This window comes from Mustela nivalis (genome assembly GCF_964662115.1).
Source record: "Mustela nivalis genome assembly, chromosome: 10".
Lineage (NCBI taxonomy): Eukaryota > Metazoa > Chordata > Mammalia > Carnivora > Mustelidae > Mustela > Mustela nivalis.
The window spans coordinates 68113106-68137302 of NC_139029.1; the positions used below are offsets into that span (position 1 = coordinate 68113106).

The 24197-nt window shown below is 41.6% G+C and overlaps 1 long non-coding RNA gene across 1 annotated transcript; it reads right to left on the reverse strand.

Moving 5' to 3' along the window:
• Positions 1–3602: 3602 nt before the first annotated feature.
• On the reverse strand, positions 3603–23295 carry LOC309841801. The gene is made up of 2 exons (XR_014299318.1): positions 23109–23295; positions 3603–5440 (listed from the first exon to the last, which is right to left on the reverse strand). It is a non-coding gene; the product is annotated as an uncharacterized lncRNA (long non-coding RNA).
• Positions 23296–24197: the final 902 nt, after the last annotated feature.

Consider the following 24197-nt stretch of genomic DNA (forward strand, 5'->3'; position numbering starts at 1 on the left):
CAGTCAGTCTTTTGTTATATATAGCCCTTGTGGCACATATCAAGTTCCAGTGGAATTATCTGTGTGCTTATCTCCCTCTGTCTGAGGGAGCATGGCCTTGTGAGCTCCCCCAGGGCGGTGATGGACAAGGGAGCTAACATTTGCTGAGCTCCTATGCTCTAGGAAGGCCCTGTGCTAGACATGTTTACATAAATTATTTTTAATCTTCATCCAAATCTACTAAGAAGGCCCTCTTACCCACAATTTATGGATGAAGAAACTAAGGTTAAGTAACTAGCCCACAGCTACACAGGTTAAAGAAGAAAAAAAAAAAAAAAAGGCAATGGAATTGGAATTAAAAGCAGGGTTACAGGGGTCCAAAGACCACGACTTATCTACTGATAAACCACACTGTGCCCATGTCATTGTGCCAAGGGCCTTAATTTTCCTCAGGAAATGCTTAATGAACTGTGGCATTAATGAAATGTGGCATTTTGGAAATTTGAAAGAGGAGATCAGAGACATCACTAATTCTAAAAGGCTTGTGAGCAAACAATAAATCAATAATAAATAAATTAATAATAACATATATGTTATGCTTGAGTTATAGTCCCTCCTAATTCATGTGTTGGAGTTCTAGCCTCCAGTACCTCAGAATATGACTGCATTTGGAGATAGGTCCTTTAAAAAGGTAATTAAGTCAAAATGAGATTGTTAGGACTGGTCCTAATCCAATCTAACGGTTTCCCTACAAGAAGAGGGGACCAGGGGCACCTGGGTGGCTCAGTCGGTTGAGCCGCTGCCTTCGGCTCAGGTCATGATCCCGGGGTCCTGGGATCTAGCACTGCATCAGGCTCTCTGCTCAGTGGGGAGCCTGCTTCCCTCTCTCTCTCTTTGCCTGCCTCTCTGCCTACTTGTGATCTCTGTCTGTCAAATAAATAAATAAAATCTTAAAAAAAAAAAAAAGAAGAAGAAGAAGAAGAAGAGGGAAACAGTGGAGAGACACAAGAAATGTAAACATACAGAGATAAGACCATGCGAGGACCCAGAGAAAAGACAGCTGCCAGCAAGCTAAGGAGAGAGGCCTCGGTAGAAATTAAACCTTCCCATGCCTTAGTCTTGGACCTCTGGCTTCCAGAACTATGAGAAAATAAATGTTTGCTGTTTAAGCTACACAGTCTATAGTTTTTTGTTATGACAACTCTAGCAAACTACTATTTTACATATATATAAAGAGAGAGTTGTATATACCTACACATATGCACACACTTTCATAAGTATATGCAAATATACTAACATATGAAAATACAACATACAAAAGCATGCATATAATATAAATGCATATGTATATGTCTGAAACCCTTAAAATAGAATTTTATATTAAATACTAAATAACAATCTCCGTATTGGGATTTGCATTCGGTGAGCTCACTAAGTATATTATGCTAGATTCTTTACCTGTCATTTTCCAAGAACTCCTGAGGCTCTCTGGTGGTGGGTGGCAGAGAAGCAGTTAGGGAGTGAGCAAAGAGAATTAGACTCAGACAAACTGGCTTGAAGTTTTGGCTCCATCATTTATTTTCAGCTCTATGACCTTGAGCAATATGCTTAGGCTTTCTAAGCCCGTACTTCCTTATTTTTCCACTTCAGCTAACATTTCTTGAGTATCTACTATAGGCCAGTCTGTGCACTGATCGCTTTCGCATAAATCATCTCAATTTGTAAAATGTGATAACAATGCCACCTAGCAGAGCTGCTGCGACGATCAAGTGGGACAATGCACGAACAAGGGCTCTGCAAACCGCACAGGCTCGTACAAAGATCAGGGTGGGTCATTTTTCTGTTTTCCACATCAGTGCTTCCAAATGATAAAGCTGTGATTTTGACCTTAGCAACAACTGCTCATCTAGTTTTATTCTCTAGCTAAATGATCCAGAGGTAATCTAGGAGTTATATTAATCATTCCCAAGCTCAGCTTTAAACCTATCACCCCCCTGCTGAATAAACAAATAAATCTCAAAAACCAGAGTAATATCCCAAATACCTGCCTAATGTGTGAATTTTTGGTCTTCCACAATCTAGCCTCAACCTCACTTTCCAGCTTTATTTTCCATTATGTATTCTGCAGAAGGTTTTCGACAAAGCAAAATGATTAGTCGGCCACCTATTTAAACCCTAAACTTTGCAAGTCCTGCGCAGGGGATCCTCTTCTCTGGTCTTGGCAATTGCTGGTGTGTGCAAAGCATTAGCACAGAGCCTAGGATGTAGTGTGTTCTCAGTAAATGGTACCTGCTACTGTTCTTACTACTACTACTACCATCACCACTGGTCTAACTGAAATGTTTCCTCCACTAGGAACCTTCTGAGTTACAGATGATTTTGTTTTCCTCTGCATGCCTCGAGCACTGTATCCTAAACTTTTGCAGGGATTTCGGCAACTTTCTGTGATATATTGAAGTTACATCCATTCATTCAAAATAAATGTGTTAAGCACCTACTTTGTGGGAAAGCCTATGTTGGAAAGGATACTTTGGAAAAGATGTGCCTTTGCTAAGACAGCTTGCAGTCAAACAGGGGAAGTGGACAATGAATCAGACATATTCCTGTTGCCCCCGGAGCATACAGCAGTCGCTCACTATGTCTCCTTGTTTCTAGCACCTCCACAGTCTGTCCTCAGCACAACTGCTAGCGTGAGCCTTCTGAAATGTACATCTGATCACATTGCTTCTCTGCTCCTCACCCTGCTGTGGATCTCCATTTGACTCAGTTTTCATGTGCAAGGGCCTGAGAGACCCCATGCCACCCGACCCTAAGAACCCCTCCTGCTTTCACCACCTGCTGCTCTCCAGACACCCTGACCTGCCTCTTGTCCCTCAACCTACCAAGTGTGCTCTCACCCTTGGCACTGACCACTCCCTTTGCCTGGAATGCTCTTCCCCAAATATCTGCTTGGGTAACTTCTAAGTCCTCACTCAAATATTACTCCCCATAGAAACCAACTCTGATCTCCCTGTTTACTTGGCTGCCTGGCCCTCTCACTTGTGATCAGTCTCTCCTTTGTCTATTGCATATATCCCCTTCCAGCCACTATATATGTCACTTACTATGTTAATTGCTAACTATTGGACTCTCCTCTCTAGCTCAGAGGACAAGGAGCCAGGATTATCGTTTGTTATTCCCCATGTATTTATGAAGCTAGAACAGTGTGTGAAACAAAGTAGGGACCAATATTTGGCTTCCTCGGAGTACCTAGTACATCACGGTACAGCTAGGAGGTGTTCAATATGTACTTGTCATTGAATCATGTTTAGTCTCTTTAAATCCTGTGTCTAGTATTTTCTTCATTGTTCTATGATCCACTTGTATCTTTTTACATTTCTGGTAGAATATATTTCAAACAGGTTGTGTGCTTGTGCGAGAGAGGGTGTGTATATATCAGGATTTTATGAACATGTTAAGTATTAAGGAAACGTTTTGCTTTTTTATAGAAGCCATCCAAGTATATACTAGCTTCATGTTTTCTGCACCTTTTTTTCTACTTAAGGCATTGATGTACATAGTGGGTATTTATCATTGGTAGAGCAATATATCTCAACGCATATTAGAGAGGAAAAAAATCAATATAACTCAGCAAATATTTAATGAATGTCTACAATGTGAAATATTTTTACAGGTTTTACAAAGGTGGGGAAAAAAAAAAAACACTTCCACTCCAAAATTGCCTGTAACCTCCTGGGTGAGAGAAATATATGGAAAAGGTGCTATAAAAAAAAAAAAAAAAAAAAAAACAAGTACGGAGAAAGTTACGAAGCAGTATGGGATGACTTGTTAAATTATGCACACCTGAAAAGAGACATGCATCTTTCTGTGATCCTCGGCCAAGCCCCTGCCCTAGGTAAGTTCTGTCCATAAGTAGGTTAACATTCAATTAACCAGAATTTCCATTAATCAGAATGCCTTACTCCTCAAACTTGTCCAGTAACAAAGGACCTGGCATTCTTTTGTATTTTTTGTGCATCTATGCTATGTTTAAATGGCCATGTAAGCAGTAACCCTGAAGCTAGACTTTAAAGCTGATCACATTTATTTAGTAACTTGACCCCCTCTTCCCCCGCTCCCTGCCATCCTGATGGATTTAGACAGGGGCCGCTCCGAGTTCCTTTGTAAGAATTTATGCTCAGGATGACTGATTGACAAGTGGAGCTTTTTCCTTTTCTGGGGGAAAAGAAATTTCCAGGGTCATGCTCCTGGTATTTGCAAAGAGCTCTAAAAGCTCCAGAGAGTGAACGAGTCAAAATTGACTTCTTGCTGATGATCACAAACTTCATGACAGGGGAAAGGGAAAAAAGAAGGAGTGGGGGAGATTGAGGCCACAGTACAGAATGTCAGGATAACTACAAGGAGGACGATTTCAAAACAAGCCTCCAGATAAATAGGAAGTTATATACTCGACTGGAAACCACAGGCATTAGATAGAGGGTGTAGAGGCCAAAGAACTTCCACCCCAATCAAGATGGTACCGGCGCCAGCTGCCTGTCAACAGAGAAGGATGACACTGTCTTGTATGGGCAGCTTTCTTTAAAAAAGACACAATGCCCATCACAGCATCCGTGGACTTGCCATTCTTTCAATATGATCTAATGTCTGTCCTGACACATGTTTCAGTTGTTCCAGGAAGAAAATTATATTTCTATTATCCATATTCATATGGCTATAAACTATATCTGTATTCTAATATTCATCTTGATTTATTTATAAGGGCCTGCAAAATTCATGCTTTGGTGAGGAAATGTTTTAGCTCTTCATATCTATTTTGTGGTCATTTTCAAAACCAAATGACTAAAAGGTAGGAGTTTCAAGCTCCATTCGCTTCTGGAGAAAAAAAAAAAAAAAGAGTTCTATATACTTTAGATCTTCATTTTTAACAACAAAGTCCTGGATTTTGAATGGAGGTATTTTTATCCCCAGGAAATAATCTTCTTCAGAAAAAAAAAAAAAATAGCTGGAAAAAAAAAAACTAGTTATATTGGTATGTGTTTAAGCCTTTATATTGAGAAGGGAGATTATTAGCATAGTGGTTTGAGAAAATAAGTAGGATTCCTGTTTAATGAAACCCATTTTCATTACTGCCGGTCTTCGTGACTAGATAGCCGAAGGCAGGGAGGATGCAGGCACTGGGGGTGAACAGAGCTGTTCTAGAGGCTGAGAGAAAGGGGACTGATCACCCTGAAGTCACAGGAGACAAAGTGAGAAGCTGGCGGCATGACGTGTGAGAGCACAGGACCTGCAGAGCTGTGAAGAGGAACTCTGAGAAGACAACGTGAGAAAGGGATGGGCCACAACAGGTGTCCGCCGTCCGTGTGACACCTGGATAGAAGCTGTTCTGAGTCACGTTGCTGAGGAAGCCTCCGACGCTCTGTCCTTTCCGTGACTTCCTCACTAACAAACCCAACTGCATCACCTGTGAGAACGAAAACCATTAGATTTCATGCAGTAATATTCTCAGGAATTCATTTCACCTTGGAGCATCTCTAGTTTTACATCAGAGCTCAGAAACAAACAAAATAAAACTATGCTCGTTTAGCTTTCCCAAAGAAAGCACCAAACACAAAGGAATCATGAATTGTTAATGAGGGTGTATAGAGCCTTAAGTGTGGACATTTCATGTATGAAGGCCCCATTTAGGGAGTAGCCTTTGACCAGGGATGCAAAGCCTGAAGGTGAGATCTGGTTCATCCCCCATGGAAGACATGTCATATCATCATGGCCCTGTCCACCCCACTGTAAAATAAAGAGTAAATAAATACACGTTTCCCATTTGGCAGATAAGTATTAAAAGGTTTAATTCAATAATTGACATGAGGGACATTGAGTTACTCGAATCAATGAGGTAATATGAAGGGGAAGTCTCATGAACTTTCATATCCGTGTATCATTCACGATCCCCCAATCATTAAGCAAGGTCTCTACAGAAGTATTTTTCCCATAAATCATTTTCTGAACATAAAGATAAAAACCCCAATGCCCTAGGAAGCGTAAGGAAGAGCCACGCTATATAATTAGTTGACAGTGGAGTTGTGCTGGTCACTCCTCCAGCGCCAACACTGTCATCCAACCGCTAAAAACATTCAATCAAGTCATCCTATTGTTTACAAATCAGCTGCAATCCCAAATACTGCAAGGTTAGCCTGTTCTTCAAATAGCTACACTTCTGGCATAATTTCACAGCAACCTAGAAATACAGAGATTCAAGAGCTTTCCCAGTTGTTGCTAATCTTTCCATGCGAAATTATGCTGCTGTTCCTGTATTTTATGCAACATTTGCTCTTTTTCAGGTGGAGTTGACAATTCTGAGGTCACACTGAGTCGTCAATGGCAAGCTGACGGTAGGACATGGCTGTTTGAGCTCAGTTACTAATAAGTGAACCCATGGAGTGCCATTTCATTAGGGAATGTATCATTAAAAGCATCACCTCCATGACTTACTCATTGTTCTTTGCCCAGTCTGGTCCCTGCCTTGAAGCCTTAAAAATAAAGAAACCACGCTAGCCTAGGGAAGGGCTGGGACCAGCTAATTAGTGGCCCCCTTCCTGCATATTCTCTTCTCTCTATGGCACGGAAGAAGAGCGTAACTACAGTTATGAATGAATGTATTTGAAGAAAAGAGGGAGGAAGATAATGAACCAAATAAGAGAAATAAAATCAAGGATCAAGGACAACAGCAGCTTGGGGCCAGTGGTCCAGGATCAATAACTATATTGATGATATTTTGGTTGAATTTGTAAGTTGATGTTAGGGTTAAGCAGCCCATCTCTACCACTCAGCAGCTCAGGCAAGTTACCTGATGTCTCTAAACCTTACTTCCCGCACCGATAAACTAAGAGTAATCAAAATACATGTCTCAAATGAGACACTTAATGTGAAGAGCTTGATGCAAATGCCTAAGTATTCCTATTAGTTTCAAAATTTGGCATCAACATCTCTAAAGTGATTCAAACATTTCCTCCCTGGGGTCTACTGGAACATTCTACATTCCCCATCCCCTAATGACCTTGTTGTCCATCTGAGTCCAGGTCCCAAGAGAGTGTTTGTGCTCTCCAAACACTTCTTTCTTACAGTATTTTTTTAAATTTATTTATTTATTTTTAATTTATTTTCAGCATAACAGTATTCATTATTTTTTTACCACACCCAATGCCCCATGCAATCTGTGCCCTCTCTAATACCCACCACCTGGTTCCCCCAACCTTCTGCCCCCCCCACCACTTCAAACTTCTCAGATTGTTTTTCAGAGTCCATAGTCTCTCATGGTTCACCTCTCCTTCCAATTTCCCCCCAACTCCCTTCTCCTCTCTAACTCCCCATGTCCTCCATGCTATTTGTTATGCTCCACAAATAAGTGAAACTGTATGACAATCTCACAGTACTTATTAATCTGTCTCATATCCTGTTCAAGATCATAAATATTGGGGACAGACAGAGCTGAAAACAAAGTCGCATCTTTCAAGATGGCTTACTAACAATATTATCTATGAGGCAAGGCAGTAAGGGATGATATGAAATAGAGAGAAACTTGACCTGGAAGAGCCTTCCTTTATTCTTCAGCACACACTTGTCAAGAACTTACGTATGCCATGTGCTAAGACAGAGTGGTAAACAAGATATAGATTCATTACCATTGTGATAAATGCTTGCAATGCGTCATCGTCTTGAGGCCATAGGAGGTTCTCCTTGCGGAATGATATATTAGGCAACTATGGTTGTAATTAATGCTGCATAATAAACGAACCTCCAAACTTACTGACTTTCAACAACAAGCACTTCCTCCTCTCAGTTACAGGTCTGTGACAGTTCTGCTTCAGACTCGGTCAGCTGGGACCAGCTATAAGCCTCTGGTCAGATGCCTGTCTGCTCTGTGTGTCTCATTCTGGGGCCCATGGTGAAGAAACAACAACGTCATAGAACTTGCTCTCCTTGGGATGAGGAGAGGAGCCCAAGGAATCAAGCCCAAACTCACAAGCATATTTAAGGCTTCTGCTAGGGTCATAGCCTCTAATAGTCCAATGGCATAAAGCAAGTCATACAACCAAGCCTAACATGGATAGAATGGGAAAAACACCTCCCCTACTCTAGTGATCTTGACAAAGAGTCTCTCCTTGAGCAAACATAAGCCAGGGTCCTCTGAACTCTCTCGTCAATTAGACCCTAACTCGTGAGCTTCCGTGTTCATCTCTGCCTTCTCCCATTTTGCAAGAATCCTGCTGAGTCAGTTTAATCAGAATCCCCCATCCTCCACTGATCACCCTCAATGTCTATCAATGTCTTCTGTCCCCCATGATGTTTGATCACCAACCTTCTTCTCTAGCCCCCTCTCCATGTCTCTTGAGGAGATGGGGAGTACACTGTATGGGTATGTTGGGAGACTTTTTCCTATCCCTACAGAGAATTCTCTAAGGCCTAAAAAGCTATATAAGACAATATGAGCACATGTTACAAATGGTAGCACTTATTCTCCTTAATTGAAATGTATGAGTACTGTGGAACAAGGGTAAAAGTAGGATTTGTCTATCTATCATTGTGACAAATGGACAGTTTATCGCCTTGCATTTGCTCATCACTGCAGGAAAAGGGTATAAGTTCAGAAAAATCTATTTCCCACAGAGCAATTATCAATTTTAATATTAAATTTTAAAATGATTTTTAATTTATCAACTGGCCCCTGAATTCAGGGTTGGAACTGTCAGATCTCTGCCTTGGATCTGAGGCCGATGGTGGTTCATATCCAAAGTCCATAGATAATGAACATTCTGTAAATCTGTAGGTGTAGTTCTTTTTCTTCCCTCTCATTGTAAATTAATTGATCTTTTTTTTTTTTTTTTTTTTTTGGTCATTAGGGAGATAATCAACTGCTCCACTTTCCTCTCTGTCTCCTTCACCTCTTTTTTGGTTCAAACACAAAGCAAAACATTCCCCAATACAACCCAATTTTAATTAAAGCTACCCTGGTCCCTGGAAAAGCTGTGTCCTCCTGCTTCACTGAGACTTTAAAGTTTCCTGCTTTGATGCACTGTTGAAAGTGCAATAAAACAGGGGTGAGTGGCTTTAAAGCGAGAGGTCAAAAAAGCACTTGTCTCCTTTTGCCCTTCACTCTCTTGGCAGGGGAACCTTTTGCTGGTCCACAGTTCAGAGTCCAAGAGAAAATTTGCATTCAGGAAGACCACAGACCAAAGTCAAATCATGCTCACCAGATCTCACCCGTGGGAAGCGGAGGCCGCCACCATCCTGCGTGGCCCTGACTTGATGCACACAAATGGAAGTGTTTGAGGAGGGCAAGCAGCCCCTGGGATCCATAACGGTGCATTTTAGATTGCTGTTAACAAAACTTAACTTTCTACCCACCATGCTTAAAAACCACCCAGGCCTGTTCCAGCTTTAAGATACATAACGAAGCGACAGAAATTCTCTTCCTTAATCAGGTGAGCTGACTGAGAAATCAATATAGTATATTAATTCCTAGTCTTGCGCGTAACTTCGGAAAATCTAAATATACCATGACTTCTTTTCTCCCCCCCACCTTTGAGAATTGCTCTAATATCTCTAAAAGCCCATTACACCGTGGGAGAACTGAACAAAGTAATTAGTAGATTATTGTCAAGATTAGTGAATCCAAAGGTAAGCTCCTTATCACAGCTATCTTCTTTGGCAAAAAATATTCTTATCATTTTATATGGAAATGAGGACAACCAACCACACAAATAAATTGTGGGTATAATTTTCTCCCCAATTTAATGGAAGTTAATGGGCCTAAAGCTCCATGAAGGTAAGTGCGGCGTCTGCTACAGTCACGGCATCATCTCAGACACTTTGCACACGGCCTGGCGCTGGAGAGCCATCAAAATCCACCAGGAACACACAGATCAATATTTAAGTGTATAATACATGAATGAATATGTAAATGACTGCTAAGCCAGCACAAGACTGTTTAATAACACAAAATAACCTAAATCAGAAGAAAGAAGAGAAAACCTGGTTGTCTGGTAAAAGGTGTGATACTCCCCCGTGCCCCCCCCCCCAAGGAAACATTTCAAGACCCCTTTTTCCACTCCCAGGGAAAGAAAAGATCTGTGCCAGCAACACAGCAGTGGCCAGAAGCCCCACAGAGTATGCAGACCTGACAGAGGAGAGAAAATTGAGGCGAGGAAATAGATTTCATTTTTGAGCTTTAAAGTAGTTATTATAAGCAATAGGGAAGAAATAATTATTTCTTAAATGATAAGCGCTACCTGGACAATGTGACAATCTTCTATGTAAATGCAACCTTGTGAAATATGGCTATTTGGTGGGGACACGGGTCTCCTGCTCTGGATGCCTTGAGTCTGCCAGTGGGAAAAATAATTTTAAGAGTCAAAACACATCAAGCAAGAAGCTGTTGGTTGCTGCTCTCATTTTCCCAAAGAGTGTGATGGAAGGACCACTTGGCTCTCTTTGGAGGACAATAACATCAACAATCTTTTTTAAATGATTCTTATTCCCTTTATGCAAAACTAAAGAGGAAAGCCTTTTCCACCTCATGACTTTCAGTGGCATGTTTTAGTTTGTGATTTTATTTTTCTTTTTGATAACTTACAACCTCTTCTATTACAGAAAGAGAAAAGAAGCAAGAGATAGCATCACGAACAGGACTCTGGCAGCCTTGGAAATTAGAACCTGGCCTTCTCTTCCTGAGCATAACATTCAGAATCCTGCCTTTGAACTGGCTCCTCTCATCTACCCATCCCAGCCCACGATTTCCTTTCAGCACCTACAGAACACCTACAAATAGGATGAGAAAAAATCATCTCTTTCTCTTGATATGTCTTTCCAGCTTTGCCCCCCAACCCCCACCACCAGCTTTGCACCAGTTCGAAGAAGCTGTTGGAGCAGGCAGAAGCTATCAGCAACCTCTGTCCAGCCGACCTGAAGCAGAGAGGAGTCCCAGCAAAAACAGGCAGAACCGGTATAGCAGATCCAAGGACTGGACTATTTTCTCGTGGAACCTACTGAGTCTTGTTGACCAGACTTTTAGCCCCCAATAGAGTTGACTTGAGGCTTTGTTGTAACACGTGATGACCCTTAAGCACCGAACAGTTGGAGCTGATGATCATGAAAGAATGGTCTCCACGAGGCCATATGGAAATTGCCGAATAGTTTCCCATCCACATCAGAACCAAAGATCTGGAAATGGACCTTCATTCCTGACAGGGTTTCTTATAATTAAGTATGAACGGCCTTAAAAGTAAATACTAACTCTTCATTTTAAAAAAGTCCAAGGCAACTAAAGATCTACAGAAGAACCCAGGGCCAATGGGAGCCCCAGAATCCACAAGACCTAAGGAACCCTGATTAATATGGAAAAAAGGCTTTTGAGCAGTTCTTGAAATAATCCACTAATATGTAACTATAGAAATGGACGTATGTGCAGATAGATAGACAGATGATAAATAGATAGATGATAGAAGATAGATTTTATTCCATTCTCAATCCCGGAGAGTTATCATTCTTAAGGAGTAGGCTTAGCAGGAAGACCAAGTTTGTTTCCTTTGCCTTCAACTGCTTCATGTCAGCTCATAAATGTACAAATCAGTCAAATATCTAAACTAACAGCATTTCATCAGTCTTACTTTGCCCTTAATAATTCATCCCTCTTATGTTTACTCTATTACTTCTGCAGCATAAATATGCATGATACGCGGCTGTGTATGTTCAAGCACTTTCATGGATAGACTAACAGCGGGGGACTTTTGACCTTGGTCTGAAGAGAGAAAAGTTACTGCAATAACTAACGACAGAAATGACAGTCTCATACTTTAAATTAAAGAGGAAAGGGAGAAAACATCCCCAAGAGAGAATTCCTTAACAGCAATGTAGATTTCAGCCTAAGAGGTGCTTTTTGTAAATTACATTTGAAAACAGTTGCTTTTCCTGCACCAGGTTTAACAAGGATAATACCTATCCTCTTGCTGAAAATCTCACAGAAGATGTTGTGAGAAATAATAAAAGAATGTCTGTGGAGGCTATGAGCTACCTGGAATAAAGAGGCTAGTAAATACACGGTCTTCTTATTAATTCTAGTAAATATCATTCTAGGAGGGGGGAAAAAAAAGCCCACAATAAAAGTGGGATTTGGGTGAAATCTACTAACTCCTAATCCAATTATTTCTGATGTTTTGATCATTTTTTCTGACTCCCTTAAATGGGTAAGGAGTGTATATTATGTATTTAACATCATATTTTCTCATTGTTCAGACTTCCCCCTACCCCATAGCTTGGCAAATAATACCAGGTATTAAGAAGGACTGTGGATTGCTGGCAACTCAGTTTCTCCACTGCAATGAAAACACTATAAAAACATGGACTTGTTGCCTTTGTTGTGTATCACATGTTTTCAATCTCAAAGGGATCTTTCCAGATGTTTCAACCAGTTTTGTTGGTGTGTTTGAAAATGCTGGTCTGTTCATTGAGTCCATTTCCCCTAAAATATACAAACTCAGATGCTCAGGCTGAATTGAACTCAATCATCCTTCTTTACCATCTCTCAATGAAGGGTTCTGTTCTGTCATTAGGTGAAAGGGAGAACAATACCTTCAAGATCTCATTTGCAGATATAATATTATGAGAAACTTGACACAGATTTATGTACTAGCTTGTAGTGGCACAATTAGGATCTTTATCTGTGCAGGGGAACGTAGGCCAAAAGGCATTTTTCATTTTCTGAACAAGTACTAACCAAACTTGGAAGTCCGTTGAAGCTAAAGGAGAAAGACACAGGGTGCAGTGATAAGGTTCACTTGGTGATGCTTTTCCTGGACACAGAGAATGACAGACCCAGAAAATGACATTTGTCCTAGCAGCGATTCAAAAACTGTCCTGCAGGTATTACTTATGTTGGGAGGGTCACAATTAACATACCAGATGAGCAAAGAAAAAGAAACTTCTTTATTTTCTACAAGTAATAGAATCTTTTTATAACCTCTTACCCTTCTGGGAAGATGATGGGGGTGAAGGGTGGGAAGCAATAGGCTTTGACTTTAAATTTGCTTATTAAAGATGTTTCAGCTCCTTCGGTTCCATAGTTTCTTTGGGATAATTTTTCAGCTGACTCTAAGTTCACTCCCTAATGAAACTGTTTCACTCTTTCCTCTCTTCCTTCATCAAATGGTGTTGGCATATAGGGGACAAGTTCCAGCCCTCGTGGTCTGAGGATGGAGAAGCCCTGGGTTTCATGGCAGATATCAACAATAGGCTGACTAACCTAGCATTTGAGTGTGTCATGGTTGGATATCCTATTGGGTTCACCTTTGAAATGAACAGCTGTGAGCTGCAAAATTCTTGGAGACCTAGGACATCTTCCTTGATGACTGATTCCCAAATTGAGTCTCACTAGCCAAACTTGAAGCTACACTGAGGTCTGTGACATACATTTGGTGATCTCCTGGATCCAGACCAGTCACTCAGAATAGGTTTTACCATTTGTTTCATTACCCCCAACTTTTCTCCTTCTGCCACCTCATAGGGCAGTAGGCACAATCTATTTTCTCTTCCTCCTTAACTAGCACATCCCTCTCATCATTGATTTAGTAAGCTCAGGCTGCTATAACAAATTATCATTGACTGGTGGCTAAGACAACAAATATTTATTTCACACAGCTCTGAAGGCTAGGAAGTCCAATAGCATGGTGATGGCTGATCTGGTTCCTGGTGAGAGCCCTCTTCCTGGTTTGCAGACAGCCATTGTCTCATTGTGTCTTCATATGGCAGAGAGAGAGAGAGGAAGCAAACTCTCTCATGGCTTCTTATAAGGACACTCATTCCATCATCAAGGCCTCTCAAAGGCCTCTTCTCTTCTCCAAATACCACCACATTAGGGATTAGGGTTTCAACATAGGAACTGGGTTGGGGGTGGGGCAGCATATGCATTCTATCCTTAGCAATCATAGTTTGATTTTTTTGTTCTGGGTCGTACATCCGAACCCACACATTCCCAGGGATCATCTGATTCATGCTCAGCCTTGGCAGTGGAAGACTTCAAGGGAACAAGATTTAAGAGGCAATAAAACACGTAGTCTAATATTTTTGCAATATTACCCTATTACAAAGGAGCAAAATTGGAAGACTTTTTTTTAAAGGTGCAATTAAGAAATTAGCACTATCTGTATGTGTGAAAAAGTGTATATGCACATGCATGTGGGTGTGAATGGTCTTCCATGTGTGAGTATATACAACATGAGGAATGGGTCTGTAAAGACTCATAGGGAATGCAGTAATCACAGCCTATGAGGGCAAGACCCTTTTGAATTATTCCAACCTTCACCATGTCAGAACTTACAGAGTATTTCATCACCTGCCATAGGTAATGGTGCTTTGAAAATAGACATGAGCTGTCAGCCCAAAACACATTCCCCTCTAGGAACCTGAATATTTCCTCCAGGAGGTATCAGGGAAATGTCAAATCATTTGAGACTGCCTTTCCAACCCCAGCTGGCCCTGACCTGGGATAAAATGCATGTTTCCTGAAAACACCTCATAATTTAGACTCTGTGACAGAGGTCCCTTCTGGATTTTCCACACAATATTTATTCTGCTCTTTCAGACTTCCTCATGGAAAATAGACATAGTGCTTCTGCTCCATTCTATGGATTAAGCTGATGTTTGAACAATCTTTTGTTTTCCCTCTGGAATAAAGTAACTCTATGTTTCTCTCCCAAATAGTATCCCAGAAGTTATTTTGAAATAGACTCAACCTTATGATGAAAGAAGGCAAGTAAAGAGGAAGTCAAGTAGATGAAATTTCTTAGGGGAAAGTCCATCTGGTAAATAATTATTTGCCATAAACTCTGGAGGAGTAAGTTGACCTAACATGGTAATCATCACACCTCACTTATAACCAATCTCTTTTTATAGCCAAGAGTGTAGTGTGTTGGCAGCTTTTAGCTATTCACATATTATTTATGAGTTTTATCCACATAAAATTTGCAGGTAATCTGCTTTCCTCATAACCTTTCTATTGCTGATAATTGAGACATGAAGTGTAATTGAATTAAACTTTATTGATTCAGGCATTAATTTTTTATTTTTTTTTTGGTCAGGAATATATAATTCTAAATAAATTATTTTATTCTAAACTTTGCTAGAAAAATCCTGGGATTAAAGTTACTCTTCTAAGTAGTGTACAAAAAGCCATGATTTGGGAAGTTAGAACTAGTTTCAAACCCTGACTCACTGTGAACTTTCTATTTTAGGAGAAGTTATTTTCAGCCTTATAATGGAAATAATACTACTCTATCATGGAAATAATACTACTCACAGGAAGATTAAGAGGACTAAGTGAAATTAAGCTGTAGTAACTAACAGGCCTTTCTTGTCATGTTTAGAACACTCTTTCTCTCTATTTGAAAACCAAATCTAACATCAGCAGTTTAACATATATCTAGCGGGGAGAAAAGCCACAGCCAGATAAAGAAATTTTCCTCCAGGTCCTGCTGCATGATTGTGTTTCTTCCTTGGACTTGAGCTGAGTCACTTATATAATAAACATTATAAGTATCATAGCATAAGAGTCAACATAAAAAGGATGGTAGATGATAAAGAAAAACCAAAAGCCGACCCCAAAGGACAAAGCTACTGGAACACGGGTGCTCTGCACTGTCACCCCTGTGACACTATCAACAGACATGCCCTTGTGCTCAGTTTGCCTTGTAAACGGAGCAAATGTTGAGCACTCAGCTAGATAAGATGGATATAGCGATGAACAAGACAGCCCTTGCACTCAAACTGCTTATCTTCAAGTTGGGGATCAGGAAGCCTGCAATTCTAGTTTGGCATAGTAACTGCTGGTCAAAGGGTAAGGACTGGGTGCCATGAAGGAGGGGCTCTCAGAGGAAGCGGTACCCATCCTGCAGAACAGGGATATTCCTAAAGCCACCAATGCCAGTTCATACATGAGATAATCACCTACCTTGTTTTCTGTATAATTGGATTTAAGATTTATGCTGCTGTCATATTCTCTTTCTCTCCCTTAGATAATTTTATGCTGCATATAATCTTATTTTTAGTTCTGAACCACAGTTTATTTACTTTCTCAATCTTTCTCAATTGCATGTGAAATTAGTTATTAACTACTAGTTATTTAGTTGAATTCTTCAGGAGTCCTTGGATCCTGAGTTCACATTCATCTGAGTGTAGGCTATAGAAGCTGCTATTATGGTAACATAACATCGTGTATGTTTTATAGCATCAAGCACATGTCATTTTTAATTTGTTCAAAAATATGTGCACCTCTATCTTGTAACGCTTATATCATTCGTACTTCTATAGAGAAAAAGAAAACATGTTTGTTTGTTTATCTGGAGTCTTTTTGATAGAATTTATAGAAACCTAATTCAAATTAGCTTAAACAGAAAAAAAGAGAATTTTTCAAATTTTCAAAGATTGGTAGAGTCAGGTCCCCAGACATGGTCGTCAATGATCCTTCTCTTTCTCTTCCTCCTTTCATCCACCCATCTCTTGGTTCTAATTTCTTTTTGTACTTGGCAAGTTCTTTGTACCCGGTAGCAAAAATAGTCCCCAGAAAATTAAATCAAAGCTCCTGTCATCTTTAAGGCTTATTGCAAAGAGACTGGCTTCTTCCCTAAAAATTCAGCCCTTTGTGAGGATGACTGTGGTTGGCTAAGTATGGGTCATGTTCCCACTTCTGGACCAATCACAAGAGCAGAGAGGAGTAACCTGATTAACCCAGATTGAGTCACATGCCCATGATCATGGCAGAGGAGGCAACAGCGAGCGATCAATATTTTCACCAGGTTGGAAGGGACAACTGGTGAAAAAAAAAAAAAAAAGATGCTGAACAGACAACATAATGATCTATAATAACATGAAATAATCAAGCACACAGCGTTTTTGACCTAAGCAAGGAGAGTGAGTGGGTGAGGCGATATTGCTGGTTCGCCTTGCAAGAGCATCACCTCTGCTAAAGAATGAGTGAGAATTATCCCTAGAACCTATCTATACTTACAATTTTATTCAGCTCAAAGGGAATGAACCCCTCAAAAGTTAAACCCAAACCACAAGCTTGTGGTGAAATAGAAAACTTTAACTCTCTAGAAAAATGACAGAAAATTCAGAGAAATCTCACTTGGAAAACATCACTAAGAACACACATGGGCATGGAGTGGAGCTAAGAGGCAAATTAAGTGCTCTGACACAAAAACCCAATGCATTTGTGGGAATTTCTCAACTGGTCACTTAAATAACCAGATACTAAGCCTTGATGGGAAGTCTACATTTTAAAGCAATTGTGAGCAAGTTAAGACAGTTCCAAATTGGACAATGGTGATTTACAGAATTTAAATACTGTCAAAGATTAGAAAAATATGGATTATTTAACAGATGAAAAACAAGAAAGTGATTCCTTCATTCTCTTTTTGATTTCCCCAGAGCCCACGGGATAGATTAATTGTAAAAAGACGCTTTTAGCAGCCATCAAAAACACAAAGCTGCTCTGTGATATGAATTGTGCTAGGGGCTGAGGCATTGTCTTGTCCTCAAGGGAGTCATTGTTTTGTGGGAAGGAAAGCCCCTTCAGTAGACTATTAAAATACAATGTTCTACATAGAAGTTTGTAAAAGGTGCTATTCTAACATGTAGTGTGAATTTAAGAGGTCACACCTGCAACTCTTCCAATAATTACGTTCCTCCATGTTGCCTGAAATCCACCATCAGAAGTGGATTCATCTGGGGTAGAAGATAGCTCTTTTAAATTTTCAATAGCCCAGGTAAGAATATCACTTAATCAGGATCTTCAGTTGTTCATGCTTCGTGTGAATTAATCAATCAGATCATTCCTGCTAATAAGTACCTCAAATCAATAAATTCGGGAAGTTGGTTTTGGGTTTTGGGATGGGAGGGTTTGTGCTTGAAGAGCAAAGATAATGAAAGAAGGAAATATTGGATATGCAGGACTAGAAAACCCTGATAACCAGACTTCCTCTGAGAGACCAGTTAAGTCTCAAGGTGGCCCTAGATAGCTGTGTTTACTCCTTCAATACACTCATGCATTCTATGAGGACATTTTAGGAATTCTTAACTGCTATAGGTTGGACAATTGAGTAATGATGTCTTTTTTGGCTGGCTCTAAGCTCATCAGGAAGAAATGAAGTGCATTGGCCCCAGCACACCCCCTGTCTCCCTAGCTAAAGTACCAGGTATCTGGGTCCTAAAGGTTTGGAGGGAATTTTTCAGGTAGAGATGGACCCCAGCCAACAATCACTAACAGACTCTGCATAACCACTAAGACAATTACGCTGAATTTGTCTGAAGAAGGTAACTTCCGGTACCAGGTAGGACTTGGTTCCACAGGCCCTGAGAATGAGATTTGCAGGTTTTGAGAGAATGTGGGGACCTTAAATCACATGTGAGAAGACGTCACAGAGTTGGGCTGGGAGCACCACAGTGAAGCACTGTGGACTCAGGACCAGGAGTTCCCTGCACCCTCTGGATCTGTGTGAATAGCAGGATTCCCATCCATCAGAATGAGGAAGGAAAGGAAACCATGAACAATAATGGATAGGTGACACCTCACCAGTCCTCATGAATAGGGATCAACCAGATTTAGTTTGATCTTCACAAAGAAATGAAGCAGTGTTTGTACACAGGATGGCATGGCGTCATCCCATGCTTATTACAGAGCCACCTAGAAGTTATTTCAGTAGGGGAGAAAGAAGATCAAAAGGAAAGGGAGTGAAAAGAAAGCATGGCGTGAATAGTAGTTGACTCTCCAAAGTCTGTTATAAAACTTTATCAGTAATTGGATTAGGAATAAGCATTTGACTTAATAGGACTAATGAAATGAAGGGAGACCTGATGGAAATTTCTGGAAAGGATTATTCATTCCAAAGAAAGAGACATTAAAAAGAGAGCAAGAGAGAGAGAGAGAGAGAGGGTTGGCCCTTCTCTGGACGTTGTACATTTAGATAAGTCTTCTGGAATGGCTGTGGCCATCTTGCCACCAAGCCAAGGACAGTCAACACACACAGGAGCCACACCTAAGAGAATGGCTGAGAAACAGAGCTGTATCCCGACCTTCTGAACCTCCTGGAGATGAGATGCTGTTCCTTGTTTTCTGCCACTTGCTGCCCAAAGCCTTTGATGTACGTGATATGACTGTTTCAATAGGATCACCCTGCACTTAGCACAGTAAGTTCATTAGGCTTTGCCCAAGACAGTGTTTCACTCCACAGTGTGATGGTTCCTCTTGTCCCCACTTCTGCCCATTCTTCACACTTTGTCAAAGTGCCATCACTCTAAAACAATCCAATCAGACTCTATCCCTGCCTAAACACACCTACGGCCTTTCTGTTTTGTAGGGGGGAAACTGTCAAGTCTTCCACGACTCCATCCCACGCACTCAGCATTCCATTCAGGCCATTCCTGTTTTCCCCAAGACATTACCACTCTGTGTCTTTGGGACCATTTGTATGAATGTCATGCTGCCTGAGATGCCCTTCCTCATCTTTTCGGTCTAGAAATGCCCTTCCCATTCATATCTACCTGTGAATCCTTTCCCTGATTTTCCATTTCCTCTGTATTTCATAGCACCTGTGTCTTATCAACTGGGACCTTTTCATATATTTGCTTAAATGTACCTGTGCTCCCTAATTGCCTGTGTCCCCTTGAGACCGTCTCTGCCACCTCAGCACCAGGTTCAGTTCTGGACCCATAACAGGCTTTCAATTAGGGGATGAATAAGTGAATGAATGAACAAATGAGTTCAACTCCCCAGGACTTAGGAGAGTTAAGAACAAATTCTGTAGTAACTGGAGTCCTTCTGCTGAGTAAACAACTACTTCCCACATCTCTTGAGGGTATCACAGCTAACCAGTTCTCTAATACTCACAGGCTGTACAGTGATTTATTCTACCACTGTAAGCTACATTCCTGATTACTGTTTATCCAAAGGGCTGGACCACTCTGGTGGGCACGACATTTTTATACCGTGTTTTGTGTGAATGTGAAAACCTGACTTCTACAGGGCTATTTGCAACGGTGGCTTAACACATGTATGGCACTGTGTTAAGAAATCTAAATTAGAAGCATGTCATGTAGCGACCCTGGGACCAAAACAAAGATCTTGTACATTTTCAATGAACTAGCTCTTAAATATATTTATCTATTGATCAGACAGAAAGCATATATATATATATATATATACATATATATACACTATATATAATATATTCATATATATTTATATATTATGTGTGTTTATATATTTTAAATATGTATATATATTTTTATGTATAAGTATTTTCAAAGAAGAAAAATGTTGCTGGGAAAATTTAGTCATATTTTTATGTAAGATGGTATAATTAATACCAATTATGCCTGCGTTAATCAGTATGAATATATGTGGAAAGAATAAATATGTATGGAAAGATGAAACAGGCAAGAACACAGAATAATGTACCTAGGCATCCTGTCGATGCCATGTTTCTCAACAACTCTGGTCAGCTGCTCTCCATTAGAACACAAACCATGGCGTTTGGGGTTTTGACAAAGCAACACTGGTCTCTGGCAGTCTGGAACACTGGCTGCCAATGGAGGCTTTCTCAGTGGCTGCCGACAATGGCGTGCGGGTAGCCTCAGAGCCTGGGAGACACCGAGAGCTAAATGCTTCCCGTATTTCATTTTCTAAATTTCATAGCCTGATAGCAGTCAGGCTGCAGGCATTGTATTCTGAAAGGATTATTGCACTTCCAGAGAAGTTAAGTCACTCAGCTTTTGGCCCCTATGGCTTGGGACACCAACCGAGACGTAGCGCAATCACACAGCTGCAATCCGCTGTCTCTCGTGGCTTCCCGCGTGATGATATTCCCAACATCAGATCCCCTTCTATTATGTAGACACTTTGCCACCAACTCCCTTCTGCTTCTTTCAAGGCTTTTTCCATTTGCGTATTTACCTTATTTATCTTACCTTCACACTTCCCTGACCTGATTACCCTTAGACATAATCAGCTCCTCTTTTTTCCTTTATGTCTCAGTGGCTGCCGCTTGATATTATGGTGTTATTTTAATATCGTAACGGAAAATGATAAAGGCCAATCAATTACTTTGTATTATCTATTGTGCTCCATTGGGATTGATTTTCCTCTATGTAATCATGTCTGCAGCCATAAAAACAAAGATTAAAAAGGGGTTTCTTTCTATTTTTCATATTCAGAGGAGTCGTATCGGTGTCCCTGCCTCATCATGTCGCCGTGAAGAGAGCTACATGTCATCCAGAGGAGTGGAGTCCCTAGGAGAGGACAGAGCCATGGGCAAAACTCAGTGCTGGCCCTTGGACTTTGGCCTCTATCTTGTGTATTTATTTTCCCTAGTGCTCTTTAGAAAAATCTGGCATCACATTGATTATCTAATAAACGGCAATACTGTGTTGGCTGCATGTATTTGCATGTCATGAGAGGCTCGCACATTGTCACTTTGCCTTCTCCTCACCATGTAAACTGCTTAAAATCTCCCACGTCAAATAACCTAGAAATGTACAGTTAATGAATCTTCCCCAGTACTGCTGTGCCATTCACTCAAACTCCAGGGCCTGCCGAGGCTCCTAGTCCTCGAGAATAAATATACATTAGATGCAAGCAGGGCGTGCACAGATGCCAGGAGATAACACAAAGCAAGCCAAGCAGCTTGCCGGGGAGACCTGGGGAAGACTCCCTGTCTCTACAGCAGGGAGCTTCTCCGAGCCAGGAATCGGCTTCAGGGAGATGGGCTACGGGAGGCGGGGTCCTCGACTCACAAGCCTTCTGTGCACGGAGACGGAGGAGATGGACGTCACCCCCAGCCCCAGACCCGATGGAGAAGGAGCTGCCATGCCTGCAATCCCTGTGACCCAGTGGGTGACTGGCCATTTGTCTTTTGTTTGGTATTAAAAACCCACACGGAAACCTGCCTGTAGGAAAGCTGTGTGACTCTACCATTCTGTCTGACCTCACTTTTATTGCTCTCATGTTCTGGACTATCCTTGCCCTCCTCTTGCTCCTAGACTGACCCTTTTCCCTGAAGTAAGCAAACAGCATACATTCTAAAATCATTCCAGGTTGGGGAGTTGGGGGGTGGGGGCTTGTGGGGTGAGCACCAGGGTTTATGACGCCAACATTCCCCTGCAGCATCCAGACACATCTCGATGCATGTGGAATCTCAGAGAAGGTGGGTATCTCCAGTGCAGCAACCAGGAGGCTCCCTGGGGGCCAAGTTCAGTGGGGCCACTCTGCCTCTCCTCTCCAGAGCCCCATGAGACTCGTCTCTCGGGGGAAATCACAGATTCTGACAATTGCCACAGTTCAGACTCTGGACCTTTAGGGTGTGGTGTGAATCTTATTTTGCTCCTGTTTTTGTGAAAGCGTGTGTAGAGACAGTGTGCCTTGGGCCTGTGTGTTCTGGAAGGTGGCTCCGGGAGCTGTGTTCTGGTCCGCCCCTCCCTGAAGTTTCTGAGCTCTGCTTAGCCCTTCCCAGTCTCTGCTGCAGCTGCCTCACCCACAGAGTCCCGCGGGGCAGGGCCGGTGCCTCAGGAGCAAATGAAGCCTGAGGAAGGCCTGCCATGAAGCCGGCTCTCACAACAAAGCCCCAAGCTTCTGTTGGTTCATTTGGTTAAAACAAAGTCTCCGACTGCCTCCCGCAGCACCCTCCCTTTGAGAGTTCATGCTCAGAGCCACCGAGTCATTTTTATTATAGAACAAACAGTGGCTTCAATAGGTTGTCTCCAAACAGTCATTATCTCCCGCTCCACCTCCACTACCCCAAGTCTCCTGGGGTGGGGGGCAGGCCTCACAGCTGCTGCCAAGGCGTGCCCACTGCTCGCCTGTCCTCATAAATAAGCCCCAGGATTAGCAGACTGAGGGACCGGCTGCAGTGGGAGTGGTCGAATGATCTGGAACTTCTAAGAAAGCATTCCAAATGCTTCGCGGCACACTTAGCACTTGGAGAGGAGGGCGGCGGTAGGAATGGGGTCAGCTTTCTTCCTCGGGGAAATTACTCCAATAGATTCTTAAATTTATAGTCTGTGTTGTGATAATAAATAAAAATAAAATATACCTCCAAAGTCGGAGTCTCTTCGGCTGAAGAGGTCCTCGGGGGTTGGTCCCTCCACTGCTATTCTCTGTTTTGACAGGAAACTGGAGAGTAGTTTTCCAGAAAACGCTCAGGGACGCGTGCCTCTGCTCGCCCTCGGCTTTGCCTCCCCAGGCTGCCTGCCTGCCACCAGCTTGCTTCCTCTGCAGAAACCGGTTCCTCTGCTGACACCCTGCCCCCCTCACCAGCCCCTGTCCACTCCCACCGTGGTTTCTCCTTCTTTAGTCCTCTCCAGCCCCAGCAGAGAAGCCCTTCCCAAGCAAAAGAAGTTTCGCTCTGCTGCTAACACTGATGTCTAATAACAAAGCCTTGCTCAGTGCCCCTCAGCCTGTTACCCCTGCTATCCCGCCCCCGCGGCACCCCACTCCAATTTATACCTGTTTGCAGCACAGCCCAGAAAGGCAACATGCAAAATTAAGTTTTAAACACTTAAATCTAGGGTTCCAAGTTTGGGTGCAATTACACAATCTACATTCATCACATTGTGGAATAACCCAGTTTGTGTTCAGGTTTTGGAGTCGCACTCAGATAGGTGTTTTTCCCTGTTTTCTGAAAAGAACTGTGATGCACTGAAGGGGAGACTTGTTATTCCCTAACACATCTGATGAGCTGTGCCCAAATATGAGGAAAGCTGACTATTTTTGAAATATAAACATCTGTCTTAATTTACTTGCTTCTGATTTAGGAGTCTAATTGCACTTGATATAACCTATTGTTGGATCCCCCCAGGGGTCTTGGAAAAAACTAGTGAAAACAATGTGGAATGGATTCCTTGTGTGAAATCCACAGACTTCTTTTTTTGCCCCCTCTTTTTTCTTTGCCTTGTATTAAATTAGAATTTATAACCCTCTGTAGCCCATGTGAAAAGCATTCCAAGTGATATGGCTGAAATTATCTCCTAAAACTAATTTCTCACGTGAAAATTGAACTAACTGAACCTTTCTCATAAGCAGCTGACAGATAAAGAATCTTCAGTGAGTCAATCTCAGTTTTGGAATATTCTTCACATTAAACATATTATTTGGGCAAATACACCAAGTCATTTATAAATAG